Genomic DNA, 16,482 nt, shown 5'->3' on the forward strand with positions numbered 1-16,482 from the left:
GTGCTGGGCACAACATGAGGCTCCTACCTTGCGGCTCATGCACTTGAAGAGGGCAGAACTTGGGGGAAAAACACATAAAATGCTGTTCAGGGCACTTGCTCCAGCAGCTCAGGGCTGTTCTCTTTCTTTGAAAGCCTCCACCTCTGCATCCAAGGAGCAGGATATAGTTACGATGGGGTTTTAAGCAATTTCCCCTGCTCCAGGGTCGTGACAGGGTTTTTCTCCAGCCTCTCCTGCTTCCCATTTCACAAGGCCTGCTGATCCCGCAGACCACGAAGGAATGATGTGTAAATTTCACACAGCTCCCACGTTTGGGTTGGAAGAGCATCTAAAAGCTTGGTTTCTTACCCAGAATTTATCCAAATATCATTATTTGGACAATCTCACGTGATCAGCGTTTCTCGTGAGACCTTCCTGGGTTTTAGCCCAGCCAGAAATACTAAATGGGCCGCCAATCAGTGACTACAAAGGCACACACATTTTTTAAACATCAAGACTGAAAAATCAGTTCTTTTGAACCTCAGAAATGATTTGCATTGGCTTGTGCCTTCCTCAGGGACCAGAGTGAGCTCTCCATCTTCCTGACGCAGCACACGAGTTTTCCTAGAGTCCAAAGAGGATCGTTAAACAGAGGAAGAACCGCTGGAGCTGAGAACCAACAACTCAGAGTTTCCCAGAGGGACTCATCCTTGGCTAGGGTATTAGTTTTCAGTTGCTGCTATAACAAAGCACCATAAACTGTCACCTAGAGCAACAAAGTTCTCTCTCCCAGTTGTGAGGTCAGAAATCTAGTATCACATCTAAGCAGGGTTGTGCCCCTTCTGGCTTCATGGAAAATCTGTGGTCTGTCTTTTCCAGCTTCAGAGATGCCTGCATTCCTGGGCTCTCACCCCTCCCTTTGAGGCACCCCAACCTCCTGCCTGTCCTGTTACCCTTCTTCATACTAACTCTGCCCTTCCTGCTCCCTCTCTTTGATGGACCCTGTGATCACTGCAGGCCCATCCAGAGAATCCAGGAATATCTCCCCGTATCAGGGTCCTTACCCTAATCACACCGCTTTTGCCATGTCAGGTAACATTCACAGGTTCCCAGTATTGGGACTAATTGATAGGCCAATTATTTAGCCAACCACCATCGGGGTCCCTTTAGCCAAAAAAATCTGGATAGAAAAGCTAGAACGGGTATACTTCTGTGTCTTTATCCAAAGGGGTTGAAAACTGTAGAGCATAGGGGCCTGCACACAGATGTTTATAGCAGTTTACTCATAATTACCGAAACTCGGAGACAATGGAGGTGGCCCGCAGCAGGTGAGGGGATAAATGGGCCGTGAGGCACAGATGACGTGTCAGTGTGTGCACATCACATGACAAATGTTCTTCCCGGCGTGTCCCCCCATGGAGGGCGGGGCTCCCAGGCAGCACACCGGCGCTGACGCTGGGCGAGTCCCCGTGCCGTGAGGATGGTGGGCCACACTCAGCCTGTGCGGTGACCGCTCAGTGCGTTCCCTTCAATTTTGCTGTGAATCTGAAAAAGAGTGAAGTCTTCATTTTAAAAAACACAAGAGTTGGCTATTAATGGAAACATTCGCTATTTGCCCACATTGTTAATTTTCACAGTCATGGCATTTGCTTCTTTTAAGAATGTCATTATATAAATAAATGCGTTTTCTTGTCCAAATAAGGGCAGTATGCAACATCAAAATACACACACATGTATATAGGAAGGAAGGAAGGGAGGGAGGGAGTGGGGAGGAAGAAGAAAGAAGGGGAAGGGAGGAAGGAGGGAAGGAAGGAAGAAGAAAAAGCTCAAGCCGTCCACTGCCCCCCCCAACAACTTCCTTCTTCAGGAAACAGGAGTTGCGAAATCAGAGTCCTGTTGGAATGAGTAGCACAGGAAAGACGCTCTCTGCTCGGAGCCCATTCTCCAGGCTTGGGCGTGAGGGGAGGCAGGGCCGGAGAAGGCTCCGCGGGGCCCTGAGCTGCATTACCCAAGGGTCACGTCACCCACATGAGGCTGTCAGGTTTCAGGACAAGCGCAGCTCCTACAGCTCCTAGAGCCTGGGGAGCCTCTGTCCTGGTCCCTCAGACAACGTGCCTTGTCTTCCCCGGCTCTAGAGGTGGAGAACCACACCACCTCCCTGGGCCTCAGTTTCCCCAGGCAGTGCTACCTCTGGTGTCACAAGGTGAAAATGAGGTGTGCCAGCTGTGCAGAGTGCGGTGTTGTATTTAAGATCAAAGGATTCCCCCCAGGAGTTGTTTTCCTTCCCCCGGAGGCATACTGCACGGAAGCAGGGAGTGAAGGTTCCCACGGTGACGGACAAATAGATTGTGTAGACAGCCACTGACGGTATCTGTCATCTCACCAAGGGAAGGCTGCTCCGTGTTCTAAAGAATGAATGGGTGCATGGTCTTTATCACAGAAAGAAGATTCGAGAAACTCAAGAGCAGAGCGCCTGGGAAAGCGAGTGAGGGGAACCGTTCCCCCTGGGCCATCTGAACCACACGCTGGTGGGGCCGGGCCCGTCGACATCACCACCACTGTTATTTTCAAGAGGAGCAGCCCCACAGCCCAGGCCCCATCAGCAAGGGGAGGAAAAGTTGGCTTCAAATATTAATCTGTCTGTATTTTCTTTGCTTTTGCAAGTGAGCTGGTGCCTTTGTAGGAACGTGTGCTGTGCTTGGTTTGCCTGGATCGGTGTGAATAAAGTTACTTGTGGGGAGGGAGGTAAGGTTCCCTCTTTTGACTCGGCTATGCCTTTCTTCCAATACATCGTTAGAAAGGTTACGCTCAAAAAATTAAAAATAAATACAGAAACAGAGAAATGAGCGTTCCCCAAAGCCTCCCCACCCCCACCCAAGCAAGTAGAGCATCAACAAGATGGCGGACAGGGACTGACACCATAGATCTTGGGACAAGCCCTCTCCGGGCACTTACTGCTACGTTTCCCACAGCCACAGGGCTGTGGTGGCAGCATGGTGGCAGCAGGCACCGTGCTGGGGAGGGGTCTCTGGAGCTGGCTGCGGCCCCCAACTGGCCTTTCCACCATTTGACCTCTGTTGCTCTGGGCTGGGCTCCCGCCGCAGAGCCCTGGGGGCGGGGAGGGTGGGCTCTGCTGGCTAGCTCGCTCCCTCTCTCCCTCCCCCACATCACATTGGAATGAAAAATTAAAAAGACGTCCCCAGCAAGGTGGCCTGTGGCTTCGATGTCTTGGCCAGAGAGGGAGCTGGAACATTTCTCTGAATCCCGAGCCTGGGTGTCCCAGTAACTCCGCCACCACTGTGCCTTCTATTGTTTTGCCCATGTCCTAACGCAACTCCGGGGGTTGGATTACAAAATGATTTGTGATAATGGGCGAGAAGGAGAGGGTTATTTGACTTCAGGAAACAGCGCTGCGAGTTGGGAATGATATATGAAATGAAGCATCCAGGGCCAAGTCACAGCCGATGCAGGAGGCCCAACAGGCTGGCCCCACTGTGCAGAGCTGTCGCCTCGCACCCAGACGCACAGACGCTTGGCTCACTCGGCGGGGCCCTCCCGGAAAGCCGCAGCAAGCCCCGGAGTCGGGGATAAAATATAGCCCCCTAACAGGCATGCTGGTAATTAGCCAGAGTGAAGGACAGAGCGAGGAGAGAGATGGATTTCCTACGCACAAGCGTCACCTCTCTCTCCTCCCTCCCAGCTCACAGGACCCATTTTGCCTTCAAAAAGGCCAAAAATAAACAGAGTTGTCTTTTTTTTAGCAAATGTCAATTATTACATTTGGAAAGGTGAGGGCTCTTGGGCTGAAAAACAGAGGTGAGCTATTTTTAATTCTTTCATTCCAGCTGTAAAATAAAAGAGAGGTTATTACTGAGAGTTTCTTCAACAGGAAAACAAAATGGTGTATAAGATTTTCTTTTAACTCTTTAAATATGAATTGCTTTTTTTTTAATTTCAGAAATGCCTTATGATTGTTCTCAGATACTCGTGGAACACCGTGCGGCCTTGGTCTTTCCACCCCTAAACAGTCTTTGTCGGCCCCCATCAGCTGTGAGGCGACCAGACTCTTCCGGATGCAGGCGCGCAGCACCCGGACCGTGGCCTTGTCCTAACAGCAGCTCCCACAGCGAAGATTTTATGTTTCTTCCGAAAAGGCCAGGCTGTGCACCGAGCCCCAGGCCAGTTTCCTACGCCACAACACATCACGAGCATTTAAAATATCAAAATGGTGCCAAATAATTAGCAGACGAAACTCACATTTTCAATTGTACGACTCTGAGATTAAATTAGCCATTTATGGATTTCAGAAAGAGAGAAGCCTGAAATGTTTTTTGGTGCAGTTTTAAAAAAGCCATTGAATGATCCCCTCACATTGAACGTTTCTTTGTGTCAGAAACAAGGCGAATGACACCGGAATCATAAAGCCGATTGATAAGTGTTAAAAATCGCTTTCGTCTGCCATCGTCATGAAGTTGAATGGAGGACTTCCCCATCCGCCCTGGTGGGACCCTTAGCCGCGGGCTTCCCTGAGGGGCATGTGGCCCTGTGTCAACCACATCTGATTCTTTAATAATTGGATGCGTTTCACAAGCTTGCATTATGTAAGACCTAATTTATCACAGAGGACAGTTGCATTTCTGCATATGCCCACTTCTGTATATGCGCCCCTTGCAGGTCACCACCCAATATATCCACAGGACCATTTGAATTTTAAAAACCACCACCCAAAACTGAGGCTCTGTGCTCTCATTCTTTTTCCCGTCACTGTTACACAGTGCTCGGTCTGTGCTTCTGACATGTGGCTCTGCCTCACTACCTAAATGGCAAGCAAAGGGTGTTGTGCTCCTAAAAGCCTGATTTTTAAAGCCGGTCGGCCAAAAGGAAGACCCAAAGACACTCACTGGTCATGCGTCCGTCATGCACCTGGAAGACCGGGGTCTGTGTTCATTCGTTGCAGGGAAACGAGTACAAATTTGCTCCAGGTACCTGTCAGCCTTTTAAATGAGGAGCGTGGATGTAAAACCAAGCTCGACTTCAAACCTGGATCTCCCCGGTGAGCCGTGAGGATCCGTGTGTGAGCAGAGCTGGAGGTGTGCTGGCGGGAGCACCATCGCCCCTGTGAGCGCTGGCCCCAGCCCTCCCTCCGCAGAGGGGCCAGGGGGCCTCTCCCGGTGCCCAGGAGCCTCGCCAGCTGCATCCGTCACTAACTTGCTTTCTGCCCAGGGAAGCCGTGTGCAAACGCAGGCTGACAGGCAAGACAGGCCCATGATGGTCATCAAGACGCAAATGCTTTCTGATGCTTCCAGGGCCAGGAGGCAGGTTCGGCCGTCTCCTGCGTTTGCAAACAGCTCTTCCCCTCTTGTCCTATTTAACGGTCCAAATTAAGTCATTAAAAAAAAAAAAAATCAGCCCTGAGAATTTTGGAGAGGAAGGGGACAAAACCCAGGGTCGCTGTCCCCAGTGCCCTCTCTGGACTCCTCGAACGGCTAAGTGCCTCCCGCCCTGAGCCTGGAGCGAAGCTGGAGAGGGGGACCCGTGCATCCATTTACACGCGGAACAAACACCTTTCCAGCAGGTCCTCCAGACTCGCTAAACAAAACTAGGGAGGAGGCATTTTTGATGTAAATTCCGAGCAGCTGGGACCCTGCATTTTCTTGCGGAAATAACACCATTTCCGAAAGGCGTCTAGCACTGGGAGCTGGGCGGCCTCACAATCTCCTCTCGTGTTTACTAAAAAGCCCCTGTTTGGGCGCTCCTGTCACACCTACGCATATTGGCTGGATGGCGTCCCATTTATTCCCGGCTCCGGGCGGCCCAGCTGTGCTCTCCGAGGGCGTACCTGAGCCGGGCTGTGAAGAAAGCCATTTCCCGAGCCCGGGGGCCGCTCGCGGGGGCCGCGTGGCCCGGCCCGGCCCGGGAACTTGGTGCGGCCGCCGCCGAGTGGGTGAAAATGAATCCGATATGAAAATGTCTGGAGCAATAAATTAACACGCAGCAGGGGGGCTGATAGCTCAATCCTGTCTGGTCCGGACGCTACCTGACACCCATTACTGTTCCAGGAGGTGGGACCCGGGACGGTTCGGGGGCGAAAATGAACATTCCCCAAAGGCTGGAAGCTCGGCCGTAGGTAATGCGAGGCGATTGTGCGCAGGAGCCCGCGTGGCACTGACGGCGTCAGTGTGTTGGCTTCCAGGTAACCTGTCGGCCGACTTCTCCTCCATCTCGCGTTTATTTAATGCAAAAGGAATGTCTTTGACATTTGGAAAAACTACTGAAAATGTGACTCCTTGAAAAAGCTTATCAGTGTCTTTCCTAATACAGAGCAAACAATTCTGCAGGTCTGCCTGCTGCTTTCTAAAGGTGCGGAACAGCAGGCGTGACAATAGCAGTTAAAACAAAAGAGCCTGGAAACATTTCGCCCTGGATTCCTGCTCCAGGGACCCGGACTCACAGTGTTTGCCTGTTCTAGGAAGTCCTGAATTTCTGTGCATTCTGTGAAACGCCACTGACCCACGTCTGAGTTATTTCCCTGCAACAAACATTCCCCCCACCAAAAATGAATCTGGGCAGGAATTCACATTCTAATTGCTGGGAGTAAAATTTGTCATCTTGATAATTTGCTAGGAATATTTCATGCTCAAAGTCTTCAGAGGTAAATTCTGAAGTGCACATTACTATTATTTTAAGTCAATAAATTGCTTGGTCCTCCAACACTTCTCAAGGAAAAGCAAATTTGAAGAATAACATTTGTTTCTCCCCCTAAGGTTGAAAACAATACATTTTTATAGACACTCCATTTTTATTGTTTGTGAGGAATTTCCAGGCTAAATAATGAATCTTGTATTTTGATTTTCCTTTTGAAATATAGATCAGCCCTCAAATGAATATTGTACAAATGAATATTGTGCATGCGTATCATCATCTTTAGTGAGAGAAGGTGATACTGTCTCACACTTTAACTTTCTGTTTCTAAGTACTACGTAAACATTTATGTTAAGTATGCTATTTCCGGGAACATTGGTGGATTACACAGTCACAAGATGCTAACAATGTATGTCGGCTCTCATTTTAACCATCCTAGAAAAGGAATTCCTCTGGTCTTATTTTATCTTTTTTTTTTTTTAATTTGCTCAAATAATTTTCTTATCAGCAATTTGAAAAACACTCACTGCTTTTGCCCAAAATGTTTTCAATGCTCATTGTGGCAATTATACCTCAGCTAGTTCAAAGTCAGATAATTAAACACAAAAAGACCACATTTTTTTTGCATTTATCCTTTGGAGACTAGAAATTTCACACAGCTAAAGCTATGCAGATTGGATTTGGTTGTCTGTAGATTTCTTGTGCATATTAAGACCACTCAGTTCACCCCTGCGGAGGGGAACAGCGGCATTTCTTGAAGAATAGACTCGTATCTTGAAGCACGATACCCTAGAACAACTTCTGCCCCAGGAAGGCTTAGCAAGTCAAGAAAAAAGTGCTGAGGGCAGGGAGGAGAGCATATTTAAAATAACCACATAACTCATAATGGAGCTGGATTAGTCTGAATCCCCGCTGCGGATTCAGAGCGCACAACAACATGCATTCCAGCAAGAGCAAGAAATAAATACTGCTGATTCCAAGTAAGAGAGCTTTCCAAGAGGCTTTACTACTTAAAAGTTTTTAACATTTCATGGGCACGATTTCTTTCTTCAATGACAGTTTCGCAAGATTGTATGTTTACTGACCACATTTTTTTTTTTAATGTTTTGATTTGACAAAGCCAGACACAGCATTTGTTACTGGGGCTCCTGGATGATCTCAAGAGAAGAAAACAGAAGGACCATCCATGTCTCAAGTGGCTTCTCCTGGCCCTGCAGCCAGGTTACGGGGCAATGCCTAGAAACTCTACTCAAGGTAGAGGTGGCCATGGGGGGGAGGGGCAGTGGGGGGGGGGGTGTGTGTGCGTGTATGCGTCACCGCCCCTCACGTATTTGCCTCCTGTTCCCCAGGCCCTGTCCTTAGCTCCCTGAGGCATTTCGGGTCCCAAACAAGGCATCATTTATCGCTGTTGCCAGTCTCTTTCATTCTATTCTACACAATATATATTAGTAAATATATTATGTGCTGCCCCTTTGAAGGAAGTCGATATAAAAATGAGGTGAGGTTTCCCTCTGGTTGGATAAAAGCCTTCTACACACACACACACACACACACACACACACACACACACAGTCTTAACCAACTGGCTGTCAACAGTAGACTCAGTCACCTCACTCGTGTAAGTTGATCTGGACCTATATTGACCTCCCCAACCGAATCCTGCACAGCACACGGGGCCTTTTACATGGACATGCATCACCTCTGATTTCTCTTCCTTTCCAGACTTTTCGTAGTGCTGTCCCACCATCTGGAGGTTTCCATCAGACCCAGCATTTCCGAAGAGTCTCCTACCATCCGGGGTCTCCTGGGAGTCCCTGGGCCCCGCCCCCCACCCAGAGGGGTGCTATTCAAGAATGCTCCAAGAGAAATTCGGACGCGTCACCCTGAAACCTCATTTCCAGTGATTGAAATGAGCTCTGTGCCCGCGTGGGAAATGCGCGGCTGCTGATCTCTCTGAATACATTCCACGACATTGATTTTAAATACTCCACCATTGTTTTCCTTTGCATTGTATGATTATCACGCTCATTTAGAGGCCCCAGAACTCACATTGTAAAAATCAACTGACTGTTTCTGACTTGCTGATTTTCCATGAAAAAGAGGGAAAACTCCACTGTGTTCGGGAGAGAATGTTTGGATGTGATGTGAGCTAGAACGTGCCACTCCAGTGGACTGTGAAAAGTCTCCACTTGTGTGTGTTTAGGGTCCAATTCTCCCCCTAACTGAGGCTCAAAACCCTCACCGACGACGTGACATCCTAAACCAAGCCAACTCCGTGACTTTTTAAGGAAGGTGTGTCGGTGTGTTCTGAACAAATAGAATCAAAATACACTTTGCAACATCCTGTCCAAAAGAGCTTACCACAGGGAGGAAATGCGGAATGGCTCAGAAAAGAGAGAGAGAGAGAGAGTCCGTTAACTTTTCATGATTAATTTTTTTAGACCTATCCGTCTTTGAAAATCTCCCCCATAAAGTTTGCTCTCATCAGTAACCATGAATGCTGTGGATTAGTCTGGCCCCAAAGTGGCCCACGCTGAAAATAACAACCCAACCATTTAATAAGTCCCTGTATTCCCACTTTTGTGTTCCTGCTTTATGTATGTAACTCACTCCAAAGACAATGGACTCTCCGGAACGCAGCACAAGAGGCCTGGAGAAGCTGGTATGCATTAAGCCTCAAAACACTGGACACAGGTCCTGGTTAGTGTCCCTTCCGGAATATTCTGGGAGACGTGCCCTCTTCGAAATGCACGCCGGAATTTGTGTTTCTGAAATCAGAGTCCATTCTTCCCGAGTATCGGTCAGAAAAATCCTGAGGGCAAGTGTGAAAGGAGAATACAAACAGGGAGGCGAGGGAGGGAGCCTCAGAAACCCAGTGCAGGGCCTGGTGTCTCCAGTGTCTCCAACTTCCGGTCCCATTTCCCTTCACATTTTAAGCACCGTCTGCGTGCTCCGTGCTCGGTACCAGCAACACCGGCCTGTCGACGCAGACGTGCTCGGTGTCCGAGGCCGTGAAGTTGGTAACTAGCTGTTCACAGGCTGCAAGGAGCAAGTGATTCTCCACAGGCGACTCACATTCTACAACATTCCTTATATAGTGCCTGCTCTCCAAATTTCCTTTACACTTTGTTTACTATATATTCCAATAGTGTAATATTAAACAAAAACAGTGTGTCCTACGCCAGGATGATTGATTACCACACCGTCACAAGGTCACCTCCTAGGGACAGGCTGGGTGCAGGAGAGGCTGGCTGACTGGTACAGTTAACACTATATCCGCATTGTATGAATGTCACCAGCAATCCAGTGATTTATTGCTTGGAAGGCTCTGTTCAATTTTTTCTGCCTGACCAAATTGCACATTTTCTAGAAAAAGAAGCAAAAATATTTCAGCACATGGATTACCTCACTCCTCATTTTCCCCACTAGGATCCGTGCGCATTTGCAGAGACCCTGATGATCAAAATCTCCTCTTTGCCCTCTCCTTTTCCCCCTTCTGCAAGATATTTGGCAAAAATGATTATTACACTAATGAAAAGGTGCAGCAGGAGATTAAGGGCTTTTTAATCAGATTTTGGTAACATCTGTGGGCCAGGAGGAAGGGCAGCTGTATGCGCTGTTTCCTAATTTTAGCTAGATTTACCTTGGATATAAAATTGTTAGCCTCAGGGAAAACGGAGTCAGGGTTGGGAGGGGGACGTGGTCTTAGAGAAAACTCCATGACCGAAACTGTTTCAAAATACAGCAAGATAAACCTCTTTTGCTCCAGAGGGTTTTTCTCCCCTTCCTTTCCTAGAAAAGATGTACAATGAAACTAAGGCAGCCTTTGTAAAAGAAACCGTTGGACCAAATTGAACAGAGATGCTCCGTGTTCGGGGCTGCACCCTCCAGGCTGGGGTCCGGGGAGGCTCTGGCTCACGGTTTACTCAGAGTTCTGCGGGTTAGTCCTACCCCTGAGCCACCACTTAACATCACTTGCATGAGCCTTCAGTGTTCTGCTCACGCTCCATGTAAATATAGATGAAACAGAGAGAATATATAGTCTAGTGCAGTTGCCAGTATATTTTTAAATCAATTTGCTTTTTATTTTTGACTGTGTGCTTGATTGTGTGTCTGCCTTATTTTTGACTGTGTGCTTGATTGTGTGTCTGCCTTATTTTTGATTGTGTGCTTGATTGTGTGTCTGCCTTATTTTTGATTGTGTGCTTGATTGTGTGTCTGCCTTATTTTTGATTGTGTGTCTGCCTTATTTTTGATTGTGTGCTTGATTGTGTGTCTGCCTTATTTTTGATTGTGTTTCACTGTGTGGAAGCTACATGGGCTTCGAACACTTAGCATGGCCATCAGTGTGAGAAGTCTCTCAGATGTGTGGGGCTTTCCTGGATTGTTTATTGGGGATTTTTACCACTAGAGCTAAATGTTCTGAACATTCTGGATCAGGGAAAATAGATCAGACAAGATGTCAATGTTTTTGTGAGATTTTTCTCCCGGTGACCAGACCTCTGAGAGGTTTCCAGGAGGCTGGCTCATTTGCATGTCAGTTTCTGGCTCTGTTTAATTTTATGAAGGGGGTGGGGGGTAGGTGTCAGAGGAAGAAAAATAGGAAAATGTGGAAGAGACTAAATTTTTCAGAGGTAAAGGAAAATTCTCACCAGGAACACCTTTAAAAGTCCCTAAATTGAGTCTGCTTTTAATATAAACAGAGGATTCTAGAATATTACTGTCATTCATTGCTCTTTATTGGCCAACAAGTTTTTAAAACTCACAAAGTGACTAATCCAGAACAATTTCACAAAATATTCCCTAGCCAGCTAATACTGAGGTGTTAAAATTAATATTTTGTCATCTTTCACAGGTATTTCCTCTCCCCGGGTGGGAAGTGTGATTTGTTGGGATGACTGGGGAAGGGGAGCCCACAGTTGCTGTCCCTACAAACTGCCCGAAAGGCTGTGACAGAAAATGAGCTAAAAATCTTGTGAGGACTGCCCTTATATCCGTGTATTTGTGCAGAAGACAGGCCTTAGTCTCCTGATAATGTTCAGAGAATCTTTACTAGATCTGCATTTTGTCAGAAGGTCCAAGATTTTTTTCTCCCACAAAGATACCTTCAGGGACAGAACCAATCTTTGCTAGAAAAGCGCTTGAATCAAAGGCGTGGATGGCACATTCTAGAAAACCGAGGGACACTGGTTACTCAAAACCTCTTGAATTCTTGTTAGGTGACAGCACATTCTCCTTGTTTCCCTTCCTGGGACTTGAGTCCGTGGTGCTTTTCCTCAAAGAGACTGAATCCACCCAAAAGACATGGAGAGAAAAACAACAAACAAACAACAACAAAACAGTTTTCAAATGGGGAAGACTTTCAGTTGTAAAAAAATAAAATAAATCTAGGGGCGCCTGGGTGGTTCAGTCAGTAAAGCCTCTGACTTCAGCTCAGGCCATGATCTCACAGTTCGTGAGCCCGAGTCTCACATCGGGTGCTGCGCTGACAGCTCAGAGCCTGGAGCCTGCTTCGGATTCTGTGTCTCCCTCTCTCTCTGCCCCTCCCTCGTTCGTGCTGTCTCTCTTTCAAAAATAAATGAACAAAATAAAACCAAATAAAAGGAACCATATTAGAAAATGCCCAAACCTGAAAGTGACAAGTTTACACGAAGTTCTTGAGACCATTTACCAACTCAATTATGAAAAATTACGTTATGATCAACTAGATTGTTACAGAATGTGGTATTTTGGTGCCACTGTCTATTCAAGGTGTTTCCTATGAAATGGCAATTCAGACTAGGGTTTGGCCCAATGGGGGAAGTCAGCGCAGTGTGTCATTCTAGGATTTTGGTGTCTAATGTCAGTAGCCGTCCTGGTGGGCTGGCTCAGGTCATGTCCGTGATCCATGGCTTTGGGGGACTTTTCCTCACCTCTTACGAGCTTTGATGCTTCACTCAGATGCTTTACATTCAAACTGTACAATGTTTCCCTTTATTTATTCCTACTATATAAAAACAAACAAGGGTGCCTGGGTGACTCTGTCGGTTAAGCGTTGGACTTCAGCTCAAGTCATGATTTCACAGCTCGTGAGTTCGAGCCCCACGTTGGGATCTGTGCTGACAGCTCGGAGCCTGGAGCCTGCTTTGGATTCTGTGTCTCCCTCTCTCTCCCCCTCCCCTGCTCACATTCTGTCTCACTCTCCTCTCAAAAATAAATAAACATTAAAAAAATTAAAAATAAATAAAATAAAAAAAACAAAAGACAACTTTTATTTTTGAGGTGTTACCACCAGCCTCATAGTCTTGAGACTTTTCATTTCAAAATAAAATTACAAAAAAATTGTATAAACTGCCTGCTTTATATTAATATTCAATGTTTTTCCCCTGATTGGTAGGGTCCAATATAAAAATTTTTCGAGGCCCCTGGGTGGCTCAGTTGGTTAAGGATCCAACTCTTGATTTTGGCTCAGGTCAATCTTACAATTCATGAGTCTGAGCCCTGATCAGACTCTGTGCAGACAGTGCAGAGCCTGCTTGGAATTCTCTCTATCCCTCTTTCTCTACCCCTCCCTTACTGGTACTTGCTAGCGCTCTCTCTCTCTCTCTCTCTCTCTGTCTTTCTCACACACACACACACACACACACACACAATTAAAAAAAATAAACTTTAAAAAATATCTTTCAAAAAAGATCCATGGATTCATCACCAAACATCTCAAGGAAATAGAAGGGACTTCTAAAAACGGCACCTGTGCCGACAGGAAGGAAGGGGGCAGATCTGACCTTTTCTACCCTTTGTCTTCCTGTGCCTTGGTAGATGATTCTGCATTTGTTCTTTTACTTTTTGGTAAAAGAGAAAGCCACAGGCTCCTCCCCGCGTAGCTATACATTTTCCATGGATCTGCCTCTACTGGCCATTGAATGATACACCATCTACGGGGACGGAAATCATGACTTTCAATTTCTTCTTACTTCCCTTTCAACTCACAGCCCAGGTAGGTGGCACTTAGTGGCAATCTGGAGACAGCGCCCAGCAAAGAGACGCAGAGAAGTGGACAGGCACAGAAACAGGTTTGCACTGAGGATCCTGCCATGCGCCCGAGAGATGGGGCCTGCTCAGGGCACCACAACCACGCAGGGCGACTGTCCCAGATCTCTCTGGGCTTTCTTCCACAGATAAATGTATACACGTATTTTTTTCTTTTTAGAAGCCCCAGGCCACATGTACTAACAATTCAGATTATGTTCAGGAAAAAAATTCTTCTCACTACACCCCCCCCACACACACATACACACACACAAATACAAAGAAAGCCAACAACATCCAAAGCTTGCTACAAGAACACAAAAAGTCTAGATTTCTCCTCACCAAGAAATACCCTCCTGTTCCCCATAGATGGGGACTCGGGATGTTTTCCAGGCCCAAAAACAAGGGCCATTCCATCTGACAGGCAGCGTTTCTGAGTCTGCACAATACTTCCAAATGTTCCCAGGAGCTCTCTGCACTTGTGAATGGCTAGCTGGCATTGTCGGCCGCCTCTTTCATTCCCCTCTGCTTTGAACACAGAAGGTAATGTATTTTTTTTCAATGTTTCCCAGAAGTAGTAGTCCGTACCCAAGTGTATGCGATGGCATCGATGGTAGGTGGATACCGATTGGTCGTTGCTGGGACACCATTCCTAGAAGTCCCAGGCAGTGTGTCTAAGAATAATGTCAGTACATTGCAGACCCTACGGGTGCCCGTGGGCAAGATGGGTATTTTGGGATCTCGGATGGCATGGGTAATTCTGGGACTTCGTGCAGGAGAAGTGGCTGCTATGATGATGCTGTTTCCACCCTTTATTACGGCCTGCTGGAGAAGCCCTGCTAATTACACAGATAAACGAGGCAACAATAATAAATCATGAGCGATTTTAAAACAATCAAAAACATTCAAAAGAAATTAGTCACAATGCAGAAATGTGATACCATGTTTAAATGATTTCTGGAGTTTCTTCCAGAAGTCAGGTGCTAAGTAATCACATAATTTCTCATCCCCATTGAGTTCCTTAAGGTTCCTCGTTGGGAAAGGAAAAAAGAAAAGAAAAACACCACAGCTTAAATAATTTAAGTGAAAACACATCTAAGGATGTGATGTGACAGAATGTCTATAGTCTAGCCTGGGCACATCTTGAAGGAATATATCAATGTTTTTCAAAAATTATCTGGGCACTCAAGAAGACGTTGGCGCTTTTTTAATTACAAGGTTTGTGTCACTTGGTGAAATTTTAATGTAATGAAACATTCAGCTGGACCTTGTGCTAGATGTAAGAGAAAATTATTCATTGAAAATCAGACCACAGGCCACCTACTGTTTTTTTTAACAAATGGTTGAACTATCACGGGCTTATAGAACTTAACATGTAAATTGCAGCAGAACTTATAATTTCTGACTCAAATCCCCGAAGACTGCCATTTAAGTCAAATATATGAGTGAAATTTTGCTTCTGTGTCATAATAATGCAGTGAAATGGTCAAAAATCTGAACATATCTAGAGTAATTATTAACCCAATAATAATGTATTTTTAGTTATTTAATCAAAGGTATAAAAATTATTAATGTCAAATTCCTCTTATAAAAATGAAGTTTTAAACACCAGCATTTAATTTCAAGGGTGACAATGCTAAATCTAGCCCATTAGGGGATTTTCCTGCAAAGCCAAGTATATAAGCGGGGGAGAAAGATTACCGTTCATATTTCAGGTCATTACCAGGAAATAGCAGAAAAGGACTATTTTTCTCCAAAATGGTCTTGAACTAATTTTTAACACTAACTGAAATTGATCAATCTCCCATACGCTCAGCTTGATCTATGGGCTGAGACAAAAGGCACGAGGCACACCCCCCAGAAGCCCCACACTCGCCAGGGCAACACGGCAGGAAGCGTGAGGCATGGGGCATTTCTGCCCGACGAAGGCTGCATCTATTGCTTTCTATTTTGTGCAGCAGGGAGATCCAAAAGGTGACTTTATGTCATTTGGTTACAGTAACAGATTTTGTCCCTTTGGCTCTCATTCCCTGAATGGTAAAAATCGATTGGTAACGCAGAAATTTGAGTTTCTGCGTCACCTGCGCAAAGGAGGTTTGGTTGCCCACCAACTCCCGCATCGATGTGCGTCTAGCGTTGTCTGCATCCCTGACTGTGTCCCTGGGACAAAGTTCTCGCGTTCCCATTGATGATACAGAAATCTCGCTGTCTCTTGATGCTGGCTGCCAATACCCCAAGGTACCGGGAAGTGATATTTTGTTTTTGCAGCCGTGAGGTGTAAATGTATTCTGCTTCTCCTGTCTTTCCCACTTTTTGGTGGTCAACAGGACCGGCAGGAGCCTAACTCTGGCGTCCGTCGTGTGGAAAATGAAATCCATTCTACAGCGAGCGGAAGAACAGAGGCCATTGAGTAGGAAAGAGGGTCCCCAAAGTCTCCATCCACCGAAAGACTCAGCCTCCTCCCATGTCCAGCTTATCCAGACCTCCCCCCAAAAGGATGAGATAGAGACATGTTTTTGTTTTCTCGCTTGTTTTTTGGAAAAAGAAAAAGTGCAATTAAAATGGAGAAACAGGCAGAAAAAAAGAGGAGAGTTCCAGGGAAGAGCCTGAGTAGCCTAACAAGGGGAGGCAGCCCCGAAATATCGCACAGCCCAGGTTCAGAGGAAGGTAGAGGCGTCTGTAGAGAGCGGCGGCGGCGATGCACCCGGCGATCATCCTTCCTCAAAGACCCAGACGTGCTCTGCGCACGCCCTCCTGCGCACGGGTGCTCCCCGGGGCTTCTTCAGTGTGTCCTCCGGGGTCCGCTCCCCCCACTCCGGGGATCCCGTCACTGAGCGTGCTCCTCCCCGGAAC

General features: G+C 46.7%; 1 long non-coding RNA gene across 1 annotated transcript in view; it reads right to left on the minus strand.

Annotated features, from left to right (window-relative positions):
• Nucleotides 1-1,243: 1,243 nt before the first annotated feature.
• LOC115274182 overlaps nt 1,244-16,482 on the minus strand; it is a 19,498-nt gene continuing 4,259 nt past the window's right edge. The window contains exon 2 of the long non-coding RNA XR_003901123.1: nt 1,244-1,524. This is a non-coding gene — a long non-coding RNA (uncharacterized LOC115274182). The remainder of the gene's footprint in view (nt 1,525-16,482) is intronic.

The sequence above is a fragment of the Suricata suricatta genome, chromosome 2 (genome assembly GCF_006229205.1).
Source record: "Suricata suricatta isolate VVHF042 chromosome 2, meerkat_22Aug2017_6uvM2_HiC, whole genome shotgun sequence".
NCBI lineage: Eukaryota > Metazoa > Chordata > Mammalia > Carnivora > Herpestidae > Suricata > Suricata suricatta.